The following is a 23,478-nucleotide window of genomic DNA, read 5'->3' on the forward strand; positions in this document are numbered from 1 at the left end:
CCAACCCCCGCGCGTCCGCACCGTTAGATCTTCATGCAATATTTTTTTCCCAATGCAGCAAATTTCGGCACGATGCAACAAATTTCGTCAACGGTTGCAAGAAAAAAAATTATAGGAAAAAAAATATCTAGTAGCAAAAAAAATGAAGCTTATGGTGCGTGGTAGCAAAAGTCAAACGCCGGTTGTAGCAAATATCTACGTAAACGTGGATGCAACTTTTTTACTGAACGGTTGGAGCAAAAAATGATGTTGGTTGTAGCAAAAATTAACACGGTTATAGCAAAAGTAAAAAACACCGATTGTAACGAAAAATCCGACGAACTAGAGTTGCAACCAAACGTATATACAACTTTTTTACTGGACAAATATAGCAAATAAAAAACGTTTATAGTAAATATGAACGCTGATTGCAACAAACTTAGAGGAAAAAAGTTGCATGCCAAATCAACGGGGTACGCAGGCCGCGTGCGGCCGGTCCAATGGTTCGGCCGACGCACCAGCCAGAAACGTTTTTTTAATAGAAAATCTTTCATTTAATTACATATGGACTAAAGAAAAAGTTTTAGTCTAGTCCGTGCAAACAAACAGGGACATAATCACGTGTGAACGTGTGGTGTGTATGCAACGACAAAACAAGATTCGTTTCTTCGAGCATCTGCATCCATGCATCCTCCCGACACGTTGTTTTACGTCACAGGTGATCGATCCCACATGACACGCGAGAACGGCATGCACGCCTCGTAATTCTTTCACCTACGCAACATTTTGTAACGATTTGGATGGATCCTCCACACGCTCGCTGTAGCTCTCGCCTACAAATGTCGGCTAGCTAGGTAGCTGCGCGTACGTACGTACAGCCACCGTGTTTTCCTGGTCGAAGGTTCAGGTTATACATATTACCACTCGTTCCGTAGTTTGATTTGGAGCCAGATACCCGGGCGAAATTCATTTGTGGCATACCGATATCCGATGTCCAATGTACGGCTGTTGCACATGACACGAGACGCATCTTCAACGGCCACCGCAAATTTCCTTCGGCATCTATCCGTAAACAGATAGGATTAGTTCGCGGGTACGGACGCGGAAAACAATCTTCAAAGCTAGTCGCATATATTTCAAACATTTTTTAATAAATTCGATGAAATTCATGCGAACACGATCGGATTTTATATAAACATGACGAATTTCATCACATTTCGAACATCTATGAAGGTGCGGTCTCCGATGAGGAAGAGTAGAACACGAGAGACAGACTAGCTCACATGGGACACAAGGCACCGTCGCCTCCCGTAGCCTACTCGTCCTCGGAGGATTCCGCGATTTGTGAGTCGTTCGTGGACATGAGGTCCATGATGAAAATGGTGGCACTAGCGTTGTCTTCGTCCCATCAGGCCGGCTGATGGTTCGTGGGCGGCATGTCGGGCGTGCAGCTGGCATTGTACTCCTCCGTGAACGCCTGCAGTTGCGCCTCCATGAAGGCCGCTTCTGGGCGAGCGGCGGCTTGAGTGCAGACGACATCGTAGATGGCACGCTGCTTCGCGATGAAGTCGGGGTTCGCCGTGGCCATGGTCGCCAAGGCATCCTCATTTGTGCGCTCGCCGTAGATTTGGCCCTCCGCCGGCCGATGTTGCTCCATGAGGAATAAATTGTACCGATGTTCCTCCTACGCGTGCTGGAACAGAGGCGCCGGCCCAGGCCGCACCTCCGTCATGGCGGCGTTGAAGTGCACATGTGCTTGCTCCATGATGAAGCCGGCGTGCATAGGAGGCACGAGAGCCGGGGTGGAGTAGACAGAGCCATTCTCCATCGTGGTGTCGTCCTCATCATCGGAGACCTTGGGCGAGCTGACGACAAGCCGCCCACAATCTGCGTGGCACGGGGGCTATTCCAAGCGGCTGCAAGGGCGGCCACCCCATGCTTCATCTTCCACGACACACTGTCCAACAATGCTTTCCTGAAGACAGTGATGGCGGATGTGGAGTAAATGAGGAGGATATGAAGCGGATGTATTCGGTTGTGAAGATAGCCGGGTGTGGCCATCCTTAAACAACATATTCTCGTGAGGCTAGACATCAATGCGGGACGCCGGAGTGGGTTTCTTGACCGGCGAGCCTGCTTAATGGCGGCATGCGGACGGACGAGGCATTGAACGAGCGTGATAGATATCGGTCTCGTCCCGTCGAGTCACGCGTCTCCGGCATTGAAGTAGCGCAGACACCGAAGATGCGTCGCGGGTGGCGCCTTCGGCCGGTGAGCCGCTTCAATCCCGACGTCAATGAGAGGTCGCGTCTGCTCGTAAATGGGGAGTGGTCCCTCTACAACGACATGAATGCGTGCAGGTGGTGTTGGACGAGAGGCGCTTGCGGGGAGGGAGGGATTTTTGGTGGGACAGAGCGGCCAGAAGTGGGCTTGGGACAAATCTTTCCACATTTGTCTTTTGTTTGTTGGATAGTTTCCGTGGTTCGAACAACATGATTCAAATGGTTATGAAAGGTTTGAGGGACTCGGTTGAAGATGCCTAACACGGATCTGCAGACTTCCTAACCCTAATCTTTGTCCTATAAATTCCCAAATATTCCCCCAATACCAGAAAGGCACGAAAAAAATACTTTTCCACCGCCGGGAGCCTCTGTTCCCTTGAGATCCAATCTAGGAGCCTTTTCCGATAATCTGCCGAACGGGGAATCGATCACGAAGAGCATCTACATCAACTCCATTGCCTCTCCGATGATGCGTGAGTAGTTCACCATAGACCTACAGGTCCATAGCCAGTAGATAGATGGTTTCTTCTCTCTCTTTGTTCTTCAATACCATGTTCTTCATGATCTTCATGGAGATCTATCCGATGTAATACTCTTTTGCGGTGTGTTTGTCGAGATCCGATGAATTATGGGTTTATGTCAGATTATTTATGAATATTATTTGAATCTTCTTTGAATTCTTATATGCATGATTTCATATCTTAGCAAGTCTCTTCGAGTTATTGGTTTGATTTAGCCAACTAGATTGGCAATTCTTGCAATGGGAGAAATGCTTAGTTTTGGGTTCAATCTCGCGGTGTCCTCACCCAGTGACAAAGTAGGGGTAGTGAGGCATGCATTGCATTATTGTCATCGAGGATAAAAAGATGGGTTTTTCATCATATTATTTGAGTTTATCGCTTTACATCATGTCATCTTACCTAATGTGTTACTCTGTTCTTCATGAACTTAATACTCTAGATGCAGGCATGAGTCGGTCGATGTGTGGAGTAATAGTAGTAGATGCATAATTGATTCGGTCTACATGACACGGACGTGATGCCTATATGCATAATCATTGCCTTGTATATTTTCATAATTATTCGCTTTACTATCAATTGCTCGATAGTAATTTGTTCACCCATCGTATTATTTTCCTTCATGAGAGAAGCCTCTAGTGAAACCTATGGCCCCCGTGTCTATTTTCCATATTATACTTTCGGATCTATAAACCAAAAATACCAAAAATATATTGCTATCATTTATTTACTTTTGTTTTACTTTTAGTTCTAGCAAACTTTTATATCTATCTATATCAGATCTCATCCTTGCAAATAACTGTCGTGATCCCGATCCTAAGCCATAGGAATCCAGCCTGTAACACATCGCATCTCTTTGTGGTCTCACGCACGGTTAACTCCACGGCTGCAGCCTTACCTTAGCCGGGACCGTTTGCGTCTTTTGACTCACGTATGCGATAGGTGTCGCTAGCAATCCAATGTCAAAGAACCCGGATCGACATGTCTAGTCATAAACCAAAGTGGCAGTTCCGCACAAGGACAGGCATACATGACCCAACAAAGCAGGTGTCGGTCATCAGCGAACGTAGACGAGTCGTAGCAAGCTACAAGGACTCCATTACGTCGCGTGACATTTCCCCAAAGAGGACAGACACAACAGCTAAGAAGGACACATGCCGGTCAACCAATGTGTCCGGAGCAGTAGCGGACTACCAAGGCTCGTTGGATCACAAAGGGTCATTTCCTTGTAAGGAGTGCTACTAAAGTTCACGACTAGGTATTCGAACCCCATACATATCAAATAAGACACACGTACGCATGGCATACCGATATGTATAGATACATCGATGGCATCACAACATAACCATAACATACAACCTTTATTTAAGAGGCTCGGAAGAGCCACACACGTAATATTACACATTAAGGTCTCTCGACCCATAATAGCAGTCATACAAATACAAGCCAGCGGAAGAGTTATAAACTGTCTGGGTACAGACAGTGTAACTAGAAGGCATATGGCCTGACTATACTACAGAGCCGACGTAGGGCCAGATCGTAGCTGGGACACCAGCTACTCGTCGTCGTCGATGTCTACGAAGAACCCTCCATTAAGGTCATTAGCTACCTCTGCAACATTGATTAAGCAAACATGAGTACGAAGGTACTCAGCAAGACTTTAGGAGAACTAACTACTCATGCAAGGTATCAAAAGGTATTGTGGGGTTTCATGCGGAAAGCCAGCATTTGACTTGTGGCTAGACAACTTGCATTTTGAAATTAGTTTTGACAACTTGATTTCTCGCACACGAGTCCACTAACACCACAACAATACACTATCGTGGAATCATTCCGTCTCCATACGAAAATGCCGTCCACGACACTCACGCTTATCTTGACAAATTTTATGAGTAGCCATTGAAGTTATCTATGAACAACATATGTCTCCAAGTAGTCCATATCCGCGGACGCGGCTATTCGAATAGATCATAACCCTGCAGGGGTGTACTTCGTCACACACGCTCTCGCCACTTATCGCCATGTGCACGTCATGCACCTCGGCAACCTTCAAGCGGAAGCCCAGCGAGGGAGTCGGCCACGACTGTTAACCACACTAGTACCTAGTCCAGGTTTATCGCCTATCTGAGAGTAACCCGTACGGAAGTCCGGCCGAGGTTTCCGCCACGGCCTCAAACGATGTGCGCAGGGATCCCAAGCCCACCATCCGGGTGCCACTTGGTACACCGTGCCACTGCCTACCGCATCACGGTCCACCTCTCAGGTCAGCACCATGCACGGCCTCCAGCATTACTATAAACACCAGAAACTACTTGCAACTCCTGGACCGAGTACTACGCGATTAATAGGCCGAGCGGGGTCATATTTCAGGGCCCAGCATGTGGTAGTATCTAGTCTTGGATTACATACACGGAACTCAGTTCCTAAGGACGGTTCCAATGAAACAACCCGCCATGTACTCCTACACAGCCTTTCACCGGTACCTTTACCAAATCAAGTTCAACACACAACCTTTGCTCACCGAACACATTCCACATTTCTGTTCATCTCCCAGATGACAGACCATACACAACTCTAAGCATAGCATGCATAGCAGGATAAGGCACATCATAGCTCAAGCAACTACCAGGTATGCTAGGTTGCAAGGTTCGGCTATTTACTGTGACAAGGTTAAGTCATGCAAAGAAAGTGGGTCCAACTATCGTGGCAAAAGCAGTTGAAGCATTTGATCCTAATGCAATAGTTAGGTGCAGGAGCAAGAACATAGGAGTTATCAGGATGATCAAAAGGGTTGCTTGCCTTGTTGCTCAGAGGAGGAACGATATCCGTCAGACGAATATTCGGTGGAATCCGGGGGTGCGGAGCCTACCGAAACGAATGGCAACATTCAATAACAATCATATGCACTCAAAATGATGCGTGAGAATGGCATGAGAATGCAAGTGATATGTTATTATTTTCAACATGTATTAGGTTTAGAGTTGATTTGAATCACATTCGAATAGCAATTCAAACGGGGTATTCTCGGATACCGGTTTAATTGATTCGACCTGATGCTCAGATCAACTTGATGTTAACATGCATGAAATGTCATGTCATGGTACTGAGTTGTAATTAGGACAGTGTGTGATCATTGCATATATAATGAAATTTGAATATTTTTGCAAATTCCATTTATAAAGTGATTAAAAGAATTGAATTATTCCTTATTTCACAATTTAGGGTTCTGTAACTTTTTCAAACATGGTTGAAAATAGCATAATCAGAATCCTTGAATTTTTCTGATACCTTTTCATATATAAATTATTTTCATTGGAGTTACAGATTAATTTCTATGATTTTTACAATTTTTAGCAATTTCCTGAATTAGTTTTATACTGGAAATTCTATTTATTGCATCAGGCTGACGTCAGCAGGTCAGCCGACCTGTTCAGGTCAAACCTGACAGGGGGGCCCCACTGGTCAGCCTCTCTGGGACTAATCCCGCGCTGACCAGCCCCTAATTGGGGTTTGACCAGGCGTGGGGCCCTCTGGCAGCGACTGAGGGGAGGGCGATTACGCCCTAATGGTCGGCCACGTCGACGCCCACCGGAGGGTGGTCGCCGGCGACCTAGACGGCGCTGCACAGCACCAAAACGCACGCGGTTGGCAGCTACAGCATGCTCGCGAAGTGGCCGATCTGGCAGGACCAACTGGGGAGGCTAGGGTCGCCGGAAGAGGCGTCGGCGACGAGCCGGAGCGGCGGCCGAAGCTCGGGCGTCATCGGGGTCTTTGAATCAGGGGGATCTACGCTCGGTTCTTAGCTGCTACAGCATCTACGCGTCGTCCTGGAGCTGCCGGTGTCCTCGGAAGGACGAGCTGATCATCGAAGGGCTACCGGCGACGAGTGGCAGCGGCGGTCCTCGTCGGACTCTGGTGAAACTAGAGCTAGAGGAGGGGATCGACGGGGGAAACTTAGGGGAAACGACCGCATGCTCACGGGGAGTGCAGAGCAGAGCTTAGACGGCTCGGGGAAGGCCTGGGGGCGACGAATCGACGGGGGAGGTCCGACGGCCGGAGGTGGAAGACGACGGCGTTGCGGGCGTTGCAGGGCTCGAGGAAGCTTCGGCTTCTGCAGAGATGACCAGGGCGACGAGGCGGAGCTAATGGCGTGCTCTGGGAGGGAAACCTATGGCCAGGGGCACGGGCAGCTCGAGCTCGAGCTCGGCTCTAATGGCGACAGCAAGGAGGAGGAGGAGAACCGAGGCGGGGAATGGATAGGGGAGGCTCTGGGGAGCTTATCCCCGTCGTCGCCAGCGCGAGGCGGCGGCCAGGCAGGCACGCAGGTGCGTCGCCGCGCCGGAGGGGGCGGCGGCCACCTCCTGCTGCCTACTGGCGCGAGGGAGGGGACGAGCGGGGAGATGGGCCGGGCCAGGCTTGGGCGACAGGTAAGTTTTTTTTCCATTTTCTCTATTTCTGTTTTTCTGTTTTGGTAATTATTGTTTTGCCAATTAATTCAGCTCCAAAATAAAAATTAAAAACTATTTTAGACCTCCTGAAATATTTGTTATAATATCCCCACCCATTTCCAAGGTTTTCAACATTTTTGGAAAATTATAGTTTCTGATTTCAATTTTTAAATTTGAAACCAGTGGCTTTTGCATTTATTTAAAATGCTTAAAGTGTCAAGAAAATAGTTTTCTCCAATGCTCATTTACTTTCATGATTTATCAGAAAGTTTGAACATTTCTTGAGGCCATTTTGGGTTCATTGATTTTGAACTAGTTTGAGATTTCCTTTAATTGAAATGGTGGCTAGGGTTTTGAGTTTTTCCTTTGCCACTTTGTTGATTTTGTTGAAACTTCTTAGATGCAAATGCAAAGAAGACATGAGCACAATGCTATCTTGCTTAAGGGTTAGGGATGTGACAACTCACCCCCACTCAAAAGAATCTCGTCCCGAGATTTAGAAGTCGTCGGGAATAGCGCAGGATATTCAAGTCGGAGACGATCCTCTCTTTCCCAAGTTGCCTCCTTTTCAGAATGATTTGACCATTGAACTTTAAGAAACTTGAGGTTTCGACATCGAGTGGTACGCTCAGCTTGATCAAGAATACGCACGGGGTATTCTCGGTAAGAAAGGTTATCTTGTAGATCAAGCGTTTCGTGGTCCACTTCACGGATAGGATCCGAAAAGCAACGCCTGAGTTGCGAGACGTGGAAAACATCATGTACCTTGGAAAGATGCGGAGGAAGTTCCAACTGGTAGGCAACTTCTCCTCGTTTGGCAAGAATGCGAAAAGGTCCAATGTAACGAGGAGCCAACTTGCCCTTGATATCGAAACGATGGGTACCCTTCAAAGGTGTAACCCGAAGGTAAGCCTTCTCGTCAACTTCAAAGGTCACAGCCTTATGATGACGATCATATTGGCTCTTTTGACGAGACTGGGCTGTTTTCAACTTTTCACGAATAATGCGAACCTGCTCTTCTGCATCCTGGATCATGTCCGGGCCAAAGAGTTGCCTCTCTCCGGTTTCTGACCAATTAAGAGGGGTTCGACATCTTCGTCCATAGAGAACTTCAAAAGGGGCTCTGCCCAAGCTTGATTGATAACTATTGTTATAAGCGAATTCGGCGAATGGAAGGCACTTCTCCCAATTCTTACCGAACGAAATAACACAAGCTCGGAGCATATCTTCTAGGATTTGATTCACTCTTTCTACTTGACCACTTGATTGAGGATGGAAAGCAGTACTAAAAGATAAGTGAGTCCCCATGGCATTATGAAAACTTTCCCAGAAGCGACAAGTAAAGATACTTCCACGGTCCGAGTTAATTTCCAGGGGAACACCATGAAGAGACACTATTCGAGAGATATATAACTCTGCTAGCTGGCTAGCTGTTATACTCTCACGAACAGGAAGAAAATGAGCCACTTTGGAAAGACGGTCAATGACCACAAAGATAACATTATTTCCTTTCTTGGTCTTGGGAAATCCGGTAATGAAATCCATGCTAACTTTATCCCATTTCCATTCAGGAATAGCTAAAGGTTGAAGGGTGCCAGCAGGCCTTTGATGTTCTGCCTTAACTCGGCGACAAACGTCGCAGTTAGCAACGAACTCAGCAATTTCTCTCTTCATCCTAGTCCACCAGAACCTCTGGCGTAGGTCCTGATACATCTTAGTACTACCGGGATGAATGGTGAGAGTGGAATCATGAGCCTCCTTAAGGATTAACTGCCTTAGATGTGGGTTCTTAGGAACCACTAAACGATTCTGGAAGAACACCACACCTTGATCATTCATGGAAAATTCTTTAGCGTTTCCGCTAAAAATATTCTCCTTGATCCGTGATATACCCTTGTCACGCTTTTGGCCAGCTATAATTTGATCCTTAAGAGTAGGCTTCGCCACCAGGGTAGAAAGGAATCCTTGAGGAACAATATGAAGATTCAACTTCCGAAAGTCCTCATGGAGATGTGGTTGACCTTGTTGTAGCATCAAATTGTTACAATAAGATTTATGAATTAGTGCATCGGCCATAACATTGGCCTTCCCCGGGGTGTAAGTTATCCCTAAGTCGTAATCCAAGATCAACTCAACCCACCGTCTTTGCCTGAGATTCAAATCCGGCTGGGTGAAGATATATTTCAGACTTTGGTGATCAGTGAATATTTCGCAACGATTACCCAAAAGGTAATGTCGCCAGGTTTTTAGTGCATGGACCACAGCTGCAAGCTCAAGGTCATGTGTGGGATAATTATCCTCATGTGGACGCAACTGTCGAGATGCGTATGCGATCACATGACGATCTTGCATGAGAATGCAACCTAATCCTTGTCGCGAGGCGTCGCAATAGATAACGGAGTCCTTAGAAAAATCTGGTGGTAGCAACACAGGTGCGGAAGTCAGGCGTCTTTTCAGTTCCTGAAAACTATGCTCACACTGTGGTGTCCACTCGAACTTTTTATCTTTCTTGAGGAGTTCAGTTAGAGGCTTTGCAACCTTGGAGAAATTCTCGACAAAGCGGCGACAATAGCTCGCTAGACCAAGAAAACTCCTAACTTGCTTAACCGATTCAGGTTGAGTCCAATCAAGGACAGCTTGAACTCTCTCGGGATTGACAACAATACCCTTACCAGAGATTACGTGGCCTAGATAGGTCACTTCTGGTAACCAGAATTCACATTTTGAAAATTTGGCATAAAGGCGATGCTCTCGAAGTTTCATCAATACCAGCCTTAGATGCTCGGCATGTTCTTGTTCATTCTTTGAGTAGATGAGAATATCATCGAGGTATACTACGACGAATTTATCCAAATACTCCATAAAGATTGAATTCATCAGCCGAGAGAAGGTGGCTGGGGCATTGGTTAAACCGAAGGACATAACGGTGTACTCATATTGGCCATAACGAGTAACAAAAGCCGTTTTTGGAATGTCCCCGTTCTTAATCTTGATTTGATGGTATCCCAACCTCAAATCCATTTTGGAGAAGACTGAGGATCCAGCGAGCTGATCGTACAGATCGTTGATCCTGGGGAGCGGATACTTGTTCTTATTGGTGACCAGGTTAACTGGTCGGTAATCTACAACCATCCGATCCGTTCCGTCTTTCTTCTTGACGAAGAGGACGGGACAAGCCCAAGGAGAAGAGCTAGGACGAATGAAACCCTTGCTCAAGGCCTCATCTAATTGCTTCTTAAGTTCGGCTAGCTCTAGGGGTGCCATCTTATAAGGTCTTCTGGCTATTGGGACAGTTCCCGGAACAAGATCTATCACAAATTCTACATCTTTGTCAGGTGGAATTCCTGGCAGTTCCTCTGAAAAACATCCGGGAAGTCACGGACTACCGGAATGTCTTCAAGTTCCGGAAGAGGGTTGGCATTTAAGGAATAGAGCTGGCATTTGGCAACTCGAGTAGAGACATTTACTATCTCACCCGAGGGATGGGTAAGCTGGACATTTCTAGAGTGAGTATCAATCTTGGCATAGTGAGCTGACATCCAGTCCATGCCCAAGATGATATTAATATCCGAAGATTTCAATGCTATCAATGAGGCTAGAAAAACTAGCCTGTCTACTAGAATTTCATTATCATAGGTTATCCTAGAGGTTTGCCATTTACTACCAGGGGTTTGGACAACCAATGGGATTGGCATATCACAAAATGACATGTTATGCAACTGTGCATAACTTTCTGAAATGAAGGAATGAGAAGACCCAGTGTCAAAGAGAACATACGCTGGGTGATGATTAACAAGAAGCGTACCCAGCATGACGTCGGGATCCTCTGCAGCTTCTTCTGCTGACACATAGTTCACACGGCCACGTGCAGGAGTAGGCTTCACATAATAAGCTTTGCCCGACTTGGCTTGCCCGACGGACTTTCCGGGTTCCTTGGCACCCACATTCTAAGGACACTCACGGGAATAATGCCCTGGTTCTCCACACTTGTAGCATATCACCTGGTTGGCACGTGGTGCAGCATTGCTAGCTGGACCACCATAAGCTTTTGCTGGAGGGTTGGCCTGATTCGTCTGAGGCGCCACGTAGGATGGCCTCGGAGTGTATCTTGGCGGTAGAGAACTGTTTGGAACCCACAGCCTGCGTTTTGGAAACGCGGAACCAGAAGATGAGCCAAAGTCACGGGAGTGCTTCCTTGTGGCTTCGAAGTCAGAATGACCAGTCTCCGCACTGATCGCTTTGTTGACCAGGGCTTGAAAACTTGTACACTCATGGAGGCGCAGGTCTCGACGGAGCTCAGGGCTCAGACCCTTACGGAATCTTGCTTGCTTCTTGGCGTCAGTAGACACCTCCTCTGTTGCATAGCGGGCGAGGTTACCGAACTCGCGGCTATAGGCATCCACAAACAACTTGCCCCGAGTGAAGGCACATAACTCCTCTCTCTTTCTGTCCATCAGGCCCTCTGGAATATGGTGCAGACGAAAAGCTGCACTGAAGTCTGCCCATGTGGCCACTGGTTCAGCGGGACGCATAGCTTCAAAATTCTCCCACCACAGATTGGCGGGTCCCTCCAGGAAATACGCCGCAAAGGTCACCTTGTCGGCCTCAGATACATTCGCCGAGCGAATCTTGCGTGAGATGCTGCACAGCCAGTCATCAGCGTCGAGGGGATCGACGGAATGATGAAACTTTGGAGGATTCAGCTTCACAAAGTCATTGAGGGACACTGTAGCATTCCTAGGCTGTCGAGTCGTATTCTGCTCAATACGCTCTAGCAGTCGGTTGGTCTCCCTTTTGTTTCTTTCGGCCTCAAGCATCACTTCTACCAGAGAAGGTGGGTGAGGCAGGTCTTCCTGCGACGCTTGACTACCCTCACCTTGCTCATGAGCAGGGGCACGGTTCAACCTGGTGAACACCATCCTGACAAACAAACTCATAGCTTAGACCAATATCATATCAATACTAGCTATGGATCAAGAATGTACTGAACACACGGAATGCAGAAATGAATATCCGAACAACATGGTAACAAGCAACTGCTATATATACACCATGGTTCATACACACCCTTACATAGTTCAGTACAAACTTACCCGAAGAGCAAACTACTGAAATGGTGGAACTACTCATCAGAGGCTTACAAGCTTCCTATACATTATTTATCTAGGCCTCCGGAATTCGTTTCACATTACTACCACACTTCACAAGTCACGCAGGACTGTGAACGTACGGCTACTACCATACTATCCTTCCGCTCACAGCTCAGGCATCCGCATAGAACATCTCATAGAGATTACCTCCATGACCTGGAAGCTCAACCTGCGGATCAGGAAACACTCTAGCCTGAGATCCCTGGGATCCATAAGGACACGGATGTGGCCTTGGTCCCCTGACTGGTGGTAAGAGGGGTCCCCGAAGAGGTGTGACTCCTCCTATAGCTGGCCAGTCAACGTGGGCCGGAAGATGGTTCCTAACAGGGTTCAGCATCTCCATCTCTCCATACCCTGTCTGGGCTACCGGTGCCAGCTGCGTCAAAGCTGTCCACAGACGGGCACGGGTAGCATAAAGCTCCATGCGGAGAGCACGAGCATCCCTGTCTCTGTTCTCTAGCATCTCAACAGTGGACTGCAGAAGTGGATCCTCCATAGAAGAATCAAAATAGACTCCACTGAGGTATCCCTCTTCACCAGGCTGAGAGGCCGGAACATAGCAGAACTCTGAATTCTGCAGCAGTGCATGTCTCGCTCTCATAATAGTCAGCATTGAATAGGTAGCATCTTGTACTGCCATATCAACAGTGACCCCCAACCTATAGGACCAATGGATTGGCTTCTCCGCTCCAGGGTAGTCTGGAAATACCCTAACAGTGCAGATGTACTGGCTCTGGTTGAAGTCCCGGTACTGTTCCTCCACTGTGTACTCGGGGTACCAGCGGTAACCGCACACCGACATCACCCTGACCAGCATGGCCGTATGACCCGGTACATCAATGCACCTGGTCAGACGTACCACCTGATGAGAAGGACGGCCAGGCATCTGTAAATAGAGAGTAATGCAAAAGCATTAGAGCTCTGAATGCAAAATTGGGCAGCATAACGGCTGTAAATGCTCAAAACAAATTTGAGACAACCCAAAATGGAATAGCATAACCACTCAACTATCAAGTTCAACTCTCTGATCATCAAACTTACTTCCTGCTTCTTGGGAATAAAAGAAACCCAATATCTCTAGACCCGTAGTCCTATAAGCTACCGATCGGAAACACGAGCCTAGGAGAAGATGAGTAACCTAGTCCTTAATTCCCGCAGAAAAGACGAGGATGACCAGAATAGAATAACTTGAGAAGAGAACAAGAGTCTTACGTTCCCTTCCACAAACAATTCCCTTATATATAACTAAGAAATTCTAGACTCAACTTCGACCAGTTTGGCTTAGTAATCCTATAGTCAGTCAGGCTCTGATACCAACGCTGTCGGGACCCCGATCCTAAGCCATAGGAATCCAGCCTGTAACACATCGCATCTCTTTGTGGTCTCACCCACGGTTAACTCCACGGCTGCAGCCTTACCTTAGCCGGGACCGTTTGCGTCTTTTGACTCACGTATGCGATAGGTGTCGCTAGCAATCCAATGTCAAAGAACCCGGATCGACATGTCTAGTCATAAACCAAAGTGGCAGTTCCGCACAAGGACAGGCATACATGACCCAACAAAGCAGGTGTCGGTCATCAGCGAACGTAGACGAGTCGTAGCAAGCTACAAGGACTCCATTACGTCCCGTGACATTTCCCCAAAGAGGACAGACACAACAGCTAAGAAGGACACATGCCGGTCAACCAATGTGTCCGGAGCAGTAGCGGACTACCAAGGCTCGTTGGATCACAAAGGGGCATTTCCTTGTAAGGAGTGCTACTAAAGTTCACGACTAGGTATCGAACCCCATACATATCAAGTAAGACACACGTACGCATGGCATACCGATATGTATAGATACATCGATGGCATCACAACATAACCATAACATACAACCTTTATTTAAGAGGCTCGGAAGAGCCACACACGTAATATTACACATTAAGGTCTCTCGACCCATAATAGCAGTCATACAAATACAAGCCAGCGGAAGAGTTATAAACTGTCTGGGTACAGACAGTGCAACTAGAAGGCATATGGCCTGACTATACTACAGAGCCGACGTAGGGCCAGATCGTAGCTGGGACACCAGCTACTCGTCGTCGTCGATGTCTACGAAGAACCCTCCATTAAGGTCATTAGCTACCTCTGCAACATTGATTAAGCAAACATGAGTACGAAGGTACTCAGCAAGACTTTAGGAGAACTAACTACTCATGCAAGGTATCAAAAGGTATTGTGGGGTTTCATGCGGAAAGCCAACATTTGACTCGTGGCTACACAACTTGCATTTTGAAATTAGTTTTGACAACTTGATTTCTCGCACACGAGTCCACTAACACCACAACAATACACTATCGTGGAACCATTCCGTCTCCATACGGAAATGCCGTCCACGACACTCACGCTTATCTTGACAAATTTTATGAGTAGCCATTGAAGTTATCTATGAACAACATATGTCTCCAAGTAGTCCATATCCGCGGACGCGGCTATTCGAATAGATCATAACCCTGCAGGGGTGTACTTCGTCACACACGCTCTCGCCACTTATCGCCATGTGCACGTCATGCACCTCGGCAACCTTCAAGCGGAAGCCCAGCAAGGGAGTCGGCCACGTCCGTTAACCACACTAGTACCTAGTCCAGGTTTATCGCCTATCTGAGAGTAACCCGTACGGAAGTCCGGCCGAGGTTTCCGCCACTGCCTCAAACGATGTGCGCAGGGTTCCCAAGCCCACCATCCGAGTGCCACTTGGTACACCGTGCCACTGCCTACCGCATCACGGTCCACCTCTCAGGTCAGCACCATGCACGGCCTCCAGCATTACTATAAACACCAGAAACTACTTGCAACTCCTGGACCGAGTACTACGCGATTAATAGGCCGAGCGGGGTCATATTTCAGGGCCCAGCATGTGGTAGTATCTAGTCTTGGATTACATACACGGAACTCAGTTCCTAAGGACGGTTCCAATGAAACAACCCGCCATGTACTCCTACACAGCCTTTCACCGGTACCTTTACCAAATCAAGTTCAACACACAACCTTTGCTCACCGAACACATTCCACATTTCTGTTCATCTCCCAGATGACAGACCATACACAACTCTAAGCATAGCATGCATAGCAGGATAAGGCACATCATAGCTCAAGCAACTACCAGGTATGCTAGGTTGCAAGGTTCGGCTATTTACTGTGACAAGGTTAAGTCATGCAAAGGAAGTGGGTCCAACTATCATGGCAAAAGCAGTTGAAGCATTTGATCCTAATGCAATAATTAGGTGCAGGAGCAAGAACATAGGAGTTATCGGGATGATCAAAAGGGTTGCTTGCCTTGTTGCTCAGAGGAGGAACGATATCCGTCAGACGAATATTCGGTGGAATCCGGGGGTGCGGAGCCTACCGAAACGAATGGCAACATTCAATAACAATCATATGCACTCAAAATGATGCATGAGCATGGCATGAGAATGCAAGTGATAAGTTATTATTTTCAACATGTATTAGGTTTAGAGTTGATTTGAATCACATTCGAATAGCAATTCAAACAGGGTATTCTCGGATACCGGTTTAATTGATTCGACCTGATGCTCAGATCAACTTGATGTTAACATGCATGAAATGTCATGTCATGGTACTGAGTTGTAATTAGGACAGTGTGTGATCATTGCATATATAATGAAATTTGAATATTTTTGCAAATTCCATTTATAAAGTGATTAAAAGAATTGAATTATTCCTTATTTCACAATTTAGGGTTCTGTAACTTTTTCAAACATGGTTGAAAATAGCATAATCAGAATCCTTGAATTTTTCTGATACCTTTTCATATATAAATTATTTTCATTGGAGTTACAGATTAATTTCTATGATTTTTACAATTTTTAGCAATTTCCTGAATTAGTTTTATACTGGAAATTCTATTTATTGCATCAGGCTGACGTCAGCAGGTCAGCCGACCTGTTCAGGTCAAACCTGACAGGGGGGCCCCACTGGTCAGCCTCTCTGGGACTAATCCCGCGCTGACCAGCCCCTAATTGGGGTTTGACCAGGCGTGGGGCCCTCTGGCAGCGACTGAGGGGAGGGCGATTACGCCCTAATGGTCGGCCACGTCGACGCCCACCGGAGGGTGGTCGCCGGCGACCAGACCCGCGGCGGAGGGCTCGCCGGAGGCGACCTAGACGGTGCTGCACAGCACCAAAACGCACGCGGTTGGCAGCTATAGCATGCTCGCGAAGTGGCCGATCTGGCAGGACCAACTGGGGAGGCTAGGGTCGCCGGAAGAGGCGTCGGCGACGAGCCGGAGCGGCGGCCGAAGCTCGGGCGTCATCGGGGTCTTTGAATCAGGGGGATCTACGCTCGGTTCTTAGCTGCTACAGCATCTACGCGTCGTCCTGGAGCTGCTGGTGTCCTCGGAAGGACGAGCTGATCATCGAAGGGCTACCGGCGACGAGCGGCAGCGGCGGTCCTCGTCGGGCTCCGGTGAAACTAGAGCTAGAGGAGGGGATCGATGGGGGAAACTTAGGGGAAACGACCGCATGCTCACGGGGAGTGCAGAGCAGAGCTTAGACGGCTCGGGGAAGGCATGGGGGCGACGAATCGACGGGGGAGGTCCGGCGGCCGGAGGTGGAAGACGACGGCGTTGCGGGCGTTGCTGGGCTCGAGGAAGCTTCGGCTTCTGCAGAGATGACCAGGGCGACGAGGCGGAGCTAATGGCGTGCTCTGGGAGGGAAACCTAGGGCCAGGGGCACGGGCAGCTCGAGCTCGAACCGGGGCGGGGAATGGATAGGGGAGGCTCTGGGGAGCTTATCCCCGTCGTCGCCAGCATGAGGCGGCGGCCAGGCAGGCACGCAGGTGCGTGGCCGCGCCGGAGGGGGCGGCGGCCACCTCCTGCTGCCTACTAGCACGAGGGAGGGGACGAGCGGGGAGATGGGCCGGGCCAGGCTTGGGCGACAGGTAAGTTTTTTTCCATTTTCTCTGTTTTTGTTTTTCTGTTTTGCTAATTATTGTTTTGCCAATTAATTCAGCTCCAAAATAAAAAGTAAAAACTATTTTAGACCTCCTGAAATATTTGTTATAATATCCCCACCCATTTCCAAGGTTTTCAACATTTTTGGAAAATTATAGTTTCTGATTTCAATTTTTAAATTTGAAACCAGTGGATTTTGCATTTATTTAAAATGCTTAAAGTGTCAAGAAAATAGTTTTCTCCAATGCTCATTTACTTTCATGATTTATCAGAAAGTCTGAACATTTCTTGAGGCCATTTTGGGTTCATTGATTTTTAACTAGTTTGAGGTTTCCTTTAATTGAAATGGTGGCTAGGGTTTTGAGTTTTTCCTTTGCCACTTTGTTGTTTTTGTTGAAACTTCTTAGATGCAAATGCAAATAAGACATGAGCACAATGCTATCTTGCTTAAGGGTTAGGGATGTGACAATAACCGTGAAGGGATTGACAACCCCTTTTTAGCATTGGGTGCAAGTGTTTGATTGTTTGTGTAGGTGTGAAGATTGGGGCCTTGCTTGTTCCTCCTACTGGATTGATACCTTGGTTCTCAACAAAGTGAGGGAAATACTTATCTACTTTGCTGCATCACCCTTTCCTATTGAAGGGAAAACAACCGCAAGCTCAAGAAGTAGCAAGAAGGATTTCTCGCGCCGTTGCCGGGGAGGATACATAGCAAGATCAAGCCTACCTAGTACTCATCACAAACTCATCTCTTGTATTTACTTTATTTGCCATTTGTCTCTCGTTTTCCTCTTCCCCACTTCACCAATTTGCTGTTTATTCGCCTTTTTCTCGTCGTATCTCTTTTTGTTTACTTGTGTTACCATGTGCCTTCTATTTGCTTGTATATTTGCTTGCTAAAAATCTATTGTTATGGATCCTCATCCACTTGCTAATCTTTGCAAGAGATCCAATTATGATGAACCAATTGCTAGTGAGTTGAGTGTACTTGAGTATCTCCATGAAGTTTTGCTTGAGATTCGTGAATCTAAAAATTGTGATGAAGTGATTCACGATGTTTCCTTGAATGAAAAGCATGATTGCAATGATATTGTTATTGTATAAATTCTGTTAATATCAATTGTGCTAATAATATGCAATCCCACAAGCTTGGGATGCTATATTTGATGAGTTTGCCATGACCACTACTTATGGCAATGATCATGATTGGGGTGATAATGCTTCTTATGATCTTGATAATTTATTTAATACTCTTGATGAATATGATATCGAAAGTGGGTTTGGAAGAGTATCAACTTTTGGTAAAAAGAATCCCACATATTTTGAGAGTGCTCAATCTTATGATTTTTTTGATAAAAGTGGGTTTGGAGAGATCACGACTTTAGTTAATGTTAATCCCACTAGCTTGGAAGATTGTAAAACTTTTATGCATGCGGATCATGAAAATAATGCTTTATGTGATAGTTATATTGTTGAATTTATTCATGATGCAACTAAAAATTACTATGAGAGAGGAACATATGTTTTTACATATTGCAATAATATCAAGTTTTTTCTCTATGTGTTGAAAATTTTGAAGTTATATTTTTTTTGCCTTCCTATGCTAATTGATTCTTGTTCCTATAAGTGCATCTAGTGCCCCTTAGTGATTTTGGTGGTTTGAAGACTTATAGGTTAAGTATCTAATGTGTTTGTGAGTGTACACAGGATCTATAAGTCATTGAGGAGTTTGAGATATTTGAAGAATACCGACCCCTAAAAATATACGTCTTCAGTTGAAGAAATTGGTCTGAAGCTGAAGAAATGAATCATGAGGAATCTGCGATGAAATTGATAATCCCCATGAAGATTCTGATATTGAGAAGTCCGGTGGTTCCTGAAGAAAATCATTCTGAAGAATTTGAAGCGTGAAGATTTATACTTTCTGTTTTACTTTCTTCGCATTTGAGTAATATGAACACCGTACTGTTAAAGGGGGTCGAAGTTACACTATGGAATGAATTTCCTCATGATGCTCAACCCAAGCCTAATCCTATCAAAAGCCTCAAGTGAGGAACATGAGTGACATGAGGACTCTCACAGTTGAGGGTTCCGACCGTTTCGATAACCACGCCAAGTCATTGGTCTTATCCACTCCAACGGTCATATTATTTAAGGGCATTAGTGTCAAATCATGTCGGGATGCTCCCAGGCTATAAATAGCCACCCCCACAACCACTAGCTGGTTGGCTGCTTCGTTAGAAACTGACACTTGTCATGAGAGCAAGCCAAATTCCTTAGAGCTTTCGAGAGTAAATCATCAGTGAGGAAATACCCCATACACCGAAACCACAAACCAAACCTAGTGATTGAGCATCACTGAAGAAGTTGTTCCTGTGTGGGACTGAAGCCTTTTACCTTTGAGGACTGTGCATCCTCCAGACGGTTAGGCGTCAAGGTCTTGAGCAATCCAGCAGTCAATTGTGGATCGCCGGGTGACCAAGTTTGTGAGGGTTTGGAAGTCTGCCCTGAAGACTTACCACGAGTGATGGGCGAGGACTGTGTGTCCTTAGCTCAAGGAGAATACGGTAGGGACTGTGTGTCCCGGGACTGGGTGTCCTTTGGTTTCAATATCAAGCCGCTCCAAACCAGATGTACAACTGTCACAGCAGTTGGAACTGGGTCATCAACGACTGTCTTCTCTGAGAATCGGGTTCTAATTCCTCAACTCTTTACTTTCTCTGTATTATGTGTTGATGACTTTCACTGTGACTGTTTGAAGAATTTGCTGAAGACTTTCTCTGAATTTCCTCAACCCCAAATTCTTCACAAATAGTTAATCATCATCTGTATTCTGCGTGCCTGCTTACTGTGCAATCTGTTTTCACATTCTTCACTCTGTAATACTGTTGTTGTGAACGTTTGCACGTCTGATCATTAACTGTTTTCGCTGTAAGTTAGTCATCAGTGAGGAATTTCCTCAAAAGGAATTTCCTCAGTGATGAAATTCTAAAAATCTCCTATTCACCCCCCTCTAGTCGATATAACGCACTTTCAATTGGTATCAGTGCAAGGTATTCCCTTGTTCTGTGTGATTTTGGTTTAACCACCTGGAGTTTTAGTTATGTCGACTGCAGGCATGTTTAAGGTGACTGCAGCATGTCCTACCTACGAAGGAAAGAACTTTCCCTTCTGGAAGAACAAAATGCAAATGCATTTACAAGCTATTGATAATGATCTCTGGTATATTATGGAAAATGGAGTCCCCATCATCTCTGCCAGTGTCACTGCGGCTGATGTGAAGAAATTCAAGCAACTCGATTCTCAAGCGAAGAACATCATCTGTGGCCATCTGAACCCAGGCCTGTTTGGAAGAGTAAGTGCTTTGGGCTCTGCAACACTGATATGGGAGAGACTGTGCAAGGTAAATGAAGGAGTATCAACCTAGCGTGACTCTCGTGTTGATATTCTTCGCAATCTCTTCAATCGCTTCAAGAGACATGACAATGAAAGCTGCCAAGACACCTTTGATCGCCTCACCGACATATCAAATGAACTGCAAGCACTGGGAGCTCGAGACATCACTGATCACAAAGTTGTGAAGAAACTGCTGAGATCTTTGGATTCTTCATTTGATACTTTAGTTCTAATGATTCAAGAAAGACCAGATTACAAGATGCTTGATCCAGCTGATATACTAGAAAGGCTAAATACTCATGAATTCCAGCTAGAAGAAAAGAGAGATCTATATTGTTGGGGATATTACCTATTAAATGATCCGCCCAAGATGGGCCGGGTTACCAGTGAGGCAATTCATCCTCTAGGTTATTCGGGCTTCGGCCTGGCCGGTTCAAGGTCGTGTGACGGTTATGATTTCTGGAAGGTCTCCGGGTTTTGAAGGACGGCGACTTAGAGACCACAATGGTCACGAGTTGTAGAAAGGAAGGGACTCTTGTAAACCCTAAGGCCTCGACCTATATATAAAGGCGAGTCCTAAGGAGGAGGGGGCAGGTTAGAAATCATCGAGTGCTAGGTTAGGCGAGTTACGCCTCCCTTGTAATCGAACCCACATCAATACACACAAAGCAGGACGTAGGCTATTACCTCCTCTCGAGGGGCCGAACCTGGGTAAATCGCCGTGTTCCTCCCGTTTAACCCCTTTGAGTCGCCACCAAGGTGCGATGGCTCCAGTACTAAGTCCTTGCACGAGGACATCTGCCGTGACAAAACCACGACAGTTGGCGCCCACCGTGGGGCCTACGCACGGTGGAGTTGAGTTCTCAAAGGGAGCCCTACCAGGATTTGGGAGTTACGCGACGACGCTCATGTCCCGGAGCCGCCGCGGGATAATCTACATCGACAACCAGCTATGGGGACCTGAAGCGAATTCGATCGAATCTGGCTACAGGGTCCCCTTCGGCGGGATCAACGTCTTCATCGGCATGATCGGATCACCCGTCCCTGCGCCGGACATCTCCACCGACATCGTCAAGCCGGCCAGGTACGTCCGCCCAGTTATAACACGAAACTTAACTCGCCCGGTCTTTGTGGGGTTCACGCAGGGATTGGAGGAGCCAGAGCACCCGGCGAGTCAGGAGATTACCCCGATCAACTCGGATGACGAATCATCCATGGGCGACTCAGATTCTATCCGGTCCCTCCACGGGGACTGCCTCGGAGGCTTATCGCTGGCCATGGACCCGGAGGTACTTGACCGAACCCGCCGCCAGATCGCCATCTACATGGCCGGAGCAACTCAACCGACACAAAACCCCACTGGAGGTGCTGGGACCGGCGAAACGTCCAGAAGCCCAGCCGCAGTCCTGGCGGATTTAGCAGCAGAGATCACGAGACTAATGGCGACTCCCCTCACGCCGGAGAACCAAGAAGAGATAAACGCAGAGTTAGCAAAGCTCAGAGAGGCGGTGGCTAAAACCCACCGGGATACTGAGGTGGAGTCCGCCAGAATCGAGACTCAGCAAGCCCAAATTACGGCCGAAAGGATGCGTTTAAACACCGACAATTGGCGACTCGAAAGACAGCAGCGCGTGTCCGGTGCCGTCCATCAGAGGAGACACCAGGGGCGCCTGCCTCACGACCTCAATCCGACCCATCTGTTCGACACTCCACGAACCCCCGGGTTAGGAGCCGCCCCAGCAGGAGGACAGGGTCGCCCACCTAACCCGCCGGATCATCCGACCGAGGGCCAGATTCCCCGTTTCCGGACGCCCCAAGGCCACTTCTCCAATCCGGTGGATAATGTGCTTGCCGCAACTCGCCACCTTGAGTCTCTCCCGATTCACGGCAATACCCCAGCTGAGATAGAAGCAAGAAATGCCATCGAGATGTTGAAGACAGCGGTGGTTCAAAACGCTCAGTTCTCACACAGCCTCGAGAGATTGCACTCCACCCCTCAGGCGAGCTATACCAGGAGTAGGCTGGAGGATCGGCCAGCCGTAAACAGTGGCCCGCGACACTTCCCGTAGGACAACCCGCCCGAGCGGAACCCGCCGGGCAGAGACCTCCCCAACATTCAAGACGCCCAGGCCCCCCTCGTAGGGAGCGGAGGGCGAGTTGGGGTACCGTGCTTGTCCCTAGCCCTTCGGAACGAAAGAATGCCCAAGGATTTTAAAGGACCAAGAAAGGTGCCTAATTATACACCAGATCTCGTACCAACATCATGGATCGAGGGTTATGAGATTGCCATGGACATGCTCGACGTAAATGAGGCGGTTTGCGCCAGATATTTCACCATGATGCTCGAGGGGTCGGCGCGCACTTGGCTGAAAAACTTACCTCCCAATTCTATCCAGTCCTGGGCCGAGCTGAAAGAGCGTTTCATCAAAAACTTTCGGGGAACCTGTAAACGACCGATGACGATCGTCGACTTACAACACTGCGTACAACGCCCGGATGAGTCGGCACACCATTGGTCACGGCGGGTCGCAGAAATTATTCATTCGTCAGATGGTATCAGGGCAGCACAAGCTGTGCTTATCCTCGAACACAATTGCCACTATGAACCCTTGGTCCAGAAATTGGGGCGACTCAAACGGAAAGTTCAGGACATGGGCGAACTGATGGACACCCTCACTAGGTATGCCGAGGCCGATGATACTAAGGATCCCGGCGAGGATGGTAAGGGTAACTCGCCCAAAAAGGGCGAAT

The sequence above is a fragment of the Hordeum vulgare genome, chromosome 1H, assembly GCF_904849725.1.
Source record: "Hordeum vulgare subsp. vulgare chromosome 1H, MorexV3_pseudomolecules_assembly, whole genome shotgun sequence".
Classification (NCBI taxonomy): domain Eukaryota; kingdom Viridiplantae; phylum Streptophyta; class Magnoliopsida; order Poales; family Poaceae; genus Hordeum; species Hordeum vulgare.